Source organism: Ursus arctos, unplaced genomic scaffold (genome assembly GCF_023065955.2).
Source record: "Ursus arctos isolate Adak ecotype North America unplaced genomic scaffold, UrsArc2.0 scaffold_10, whole genome shotgun sequence".
Lineage (NCBI taxonomy): Eukaryota > Metazoa > Chordata > Mammalia > Carnivora > Ursidae > Ursus > Ursus arctos.
Genome location: NW_026622764.1, coordinates 41,395,848 through 41,399,935, shown reverse-complemented (window position 1 = coordinate 41,399,935; position 4,088 = coordinate 41,395,848). Strand labels below are relative to the sequence as shown.

At 38.5% G+C, this 4,088-nt stretch overlaps 1 pseudogene; it reads right to left on the bottom strand.

The window, feature by feature from the left end:
• Positions 1-269: 269 nt before the first annotated feature.
• LOC113251407 (BOS complex subunit TMEM147-like) lies at positions 270-3,872 on the bottom strand (annotated as a pseudogene).
• Positions 3,873-4,088: the final 216 nt, after the last annotated feature.

The window sequence follows — 4,088 nt, the reverse complement described above, 5'->3', positions numbered from 1 at the left end:
AGACTTCTTTAAGTAGCTCAAGTGTACCACGGCTTCCTTACATCACAGGATTTGTTGTCCTAATTTTTCCTTCTGTGATGTTTCCCATTGCACATTGCCCACTGACACTTCACCTAGTTAAATGCCGTCCGTTCTGTAGATATCAGCTCAAACATCACTCCCTCAGAAGCTTTTTAAACATTTTATAATACATCCTCTTCTATTTTTGCTCTTTTTTTTCACTATTTTTCTCAGTCTGCAATCACCATTTCATTACTGTGCTATTTTGATCACTCACTGTCTTCTTTTCTAATAGCAGCAAGCTCCATCAGAACAAAAACCTGTTTGTGTTCCTCCATATCTGGAATCTGCAATGTTAAACATAATTGGCACATAGTAGGCACTCATATTACTGAATAAACAGTTTCATGTCAGATTCAGTGAGTCAGAAATGATTAATTTGGTTCATTTATGCAGAGCTGGCATTCTTCCAGGGGTGTATCAACAAAATATGAAGATTGCACACTAGGAAGTTTTAAAACAGTCTTGAAAATGCAAGAGATATTATTAATCTCAAACCAAACATCTTCACTGCACTTTTGGGAATGATAAAACACACCAAAAAAGAAAAACCTCTTAAAATTTCAGTGGAATAGCATGCATTTTTAATGCATAGGTTTTGTTCATCCTTGAAAGTAGAAATACACTATGTATTCGATTTCTGGAAACTTAATTTGCACACTACTGTAATATGCAGGATTTTATGTAAAGTAACCTGGAAGAGGTAATGGAATATAAATCCTAAATAGTATACTATGAGTCACTGAAATTATAACTTTTCAATGAAAAGATTCTTTTTATAAAATCTATGGTGGTGTCATAATTGATATTGAAATTTTTATATTTTTTCCTAATTAATATTGCACAGAAATCTAAACACTGAAACATTCTAAAAATGATTCAAATTTGTAGTCCTGCATAGAGTTTTACAGAAAAAGCATGTTTTTACAATGAATATATTTTTATTCTGAAAAACACCTGATATCCAAATTTAAAGGGATAACTTTAATCACTATTGCTTATTCTAAATTAAATGGTAAATAAAAATATATCATTGTGTGTGTGTGTGTGTGTGTGTGTGTGTGTGTGTAAAACCAAATGGTACATTTTTATGTCCTTCTATATTTTTAAAAAATAGTGATATATCCAAAAGATAGTTTTAGATTCACAAAAGCCTTGAGACTGGACACTGAATCCATAAATACAACATACTCAGTGCTTTGATGGCCAGTGCTTAACAGACTCTGAAATGTCACTGAATTAATAGGTTTTATATTTCCATTTTGTATTTGAACAATTTCTCCCAACTTCATTTGCCATCCTGCTTCCTTTTGTAGATAATCGTGATATCTTTCAGTAAAACATACCTTTTTTGGGGACTAATCAAAACCCTGATGAAGTCAGGGTGCCAGAGACTGATAAGGGTGTGATGCTTGATTCTCATTGCTAACCCTGCAGAAATACACTCTAGAAGAGGCAAATGAGAGAGATGGTACTGAACCTTAAATGAGCTCTATCAAGCGATTGTTTTCCAACAGACTCTTCAGAGCACATCTTGTTATAATATTCCTGATGAGATATTCCAGCTTATTAGACAGCCAACTGTTAGAGCGGTAATGTGGCCTCATTTAACAATATTAAACCCAAATGGCTATCAATGTTCAGAGCTCCTCTTTGTCACAGTAATAACCTTTATTTTACATTTTAATATTTCCTCAATGGCAATGGCCCAAAAAATTAATTTGGAGTTTCTCTGATAACATACAAAGTTGAATGTCTTACTTGTACCCACTGAGATACAGAGAAGGAGAAATACGGTATTGTTAGAGTAGAGAATGAGTCAAATCTCATTTTTGATTCAAAGCTTAAGTATTCACTATCAAATATTTCTAATTGTGGAATATTGTGATTAGATCCATTCTGACATTAATTATGAATTTAAAAAACATCATTTCTTAGAAATATAAAAAATTTATTTCAACTAGATTTATTTAACAAATACTTGGAGCGCATTGAGTTATAATCGGAAATAGGTAAGTTTAAAAATTAAAACAAAAAATAAAAATAATATAAAAATGTAGCAATCATGTCCAAATATATAGCAGTCTACTTTTTCTGTGAAGGAAAAACCATAAACTCTAAATACATCTCTATTAGATACATTATACTTCAAGAGAAATTTTTTTTAAGCATAGCATCTTTGTGCAGGATGAGAAGTGCAATGTCAAATTGTTGCCACCAGAATTAGATCATTAAATATTCATTAAGCAAATATTACTGTTTGGTATTATTTCATAAATGTATGGAAACATAATTCTAAGTTCTCCTCACTGATGACATAACAATAGTCACAAAATGTTGAAGCGTAGTCTGCCCTAACGCTGACATCGATGCTGTACAGCGAACAAGCACATAATACCGGGAACGTTCGTGCTGAGCTGCAAATGCGTCTCCTCTTGGATTAGGTTTGCAGGTCTTGTCTCCATTACAGACGACACAACAGATTGCCTATATGATGTGAGAATGAGGGCTAAATGCCAGGACCCCCCATTCTGGATAATATTTGCATGTTTTCACATGTAAGCCTCACTTAATTTTCTAAAGCAGATTATTAGGATCCACATTATACAGTTTTCCTAAATTCACAAAAGCAGATTGCTTGGTTCTAACCCCCATCAATTGATTTCAAGAACTTTCCCCTATGATACTATGTAGCCAAATAACTGTGACAGTAACTCTTATTTGCCTCTAATCCCTATATGCACAGTTGTCTCAAATTGTTTTATTAATCAATAGTTTTTTAATTTGCTTTAAAAGTCACAAAGATGATGACATCTAGACAGAGTATATTGACCTATTCAACTGAGTCCAGCAGACAGCCCATTCCTTAGCAGCTTTGTTTTCTTTCAGATAGAAAGCACTTGCAGGGAGAGCCCAGCGAGGCCCACTGTGTGGATGTAAAAGCAGGTGTAGGAAGAAGTAATATGTTTATTTTTATAATTTGTAAACAAAGTGATTATTGGCATTGAAATATTTTCCCAGGGAGTGAGTACAATCTCACAGGAGTCATTTTTTTATTATTTTTGTTCTTTAACTTTCCAAATAAGCCTTTACCTTACTGAAACCTGGAAGCAGGGGAAGGGTATGCGAGAGTCTGGTACACCACACCGAGGCGTGCATGTTGACAACAGTGACATAGAGGGCAGGGTGCTGAGGCCAGCAGCCCTGTCGCCATTTCTCTGGACAGCAGTGTCCACCCTGTCCAGCTGCCCAGGGGACAGAGGTGGATGAAGGTCTCTGTAGATGAGGGGAGCGTCAGTAGTAGTACTACTGGCTAAAAACTATGGCCCAGGTCGTAGCGTGTTATCATCCAGACCTGGGCAGACGCACCGATGTAATGGACCAGACTGATGTTGGAATCGCTGCTCCTCTGGGTACGTGTCAGTCAAACTCAAAGCCCGGGGCTCCAACCCAGAGGGCATTTCAGCAGGACACAGTGAGCTCGGGGGTGGTCCAGCCCAGGGCAGCAGCCATGGTCTTGTACTCCCCCATGCCTGCATTCAAGGACACGACAAGGCTTAGGTCTATCGGGTCTGTTACATCCACTCTGGCTTCATGACCTCCCCAGTGAAGTCATAGGTGCCACCTTCCTGGGTGGGGACAAAAAAAATGGCCAAGAACAGCATCTTGCACGGCTGCGTGAAGAGGCGCGTGACCCCGGCCTGCGCGCATTTCCAGAAGGTGGTGTACTCATACAGGCTGCTGCGCTTGTAGGTGATGAGGTACAGGAAGTAGGCCAGGGTGAGGCAGCTCCCACCATGGAACAAGGTCATGGCACCAGCCCTCCGGCCCACTGGCGCGCTGGTCTCGGGCTCGGTTGGCCTGGTGCTGGAGCCTGGGCCTGGAGCCCACTTGTCTCCCCTGTGACCCACATGGCTTTCCTCCCAGGAGTCATCTAATGTATACTGTTCCAGAAGCAAGGCATTCTTACTCCTACCTACATGAGAACCCAGACACACTTTCTAGGAATATTTAATCAAATCATTGCC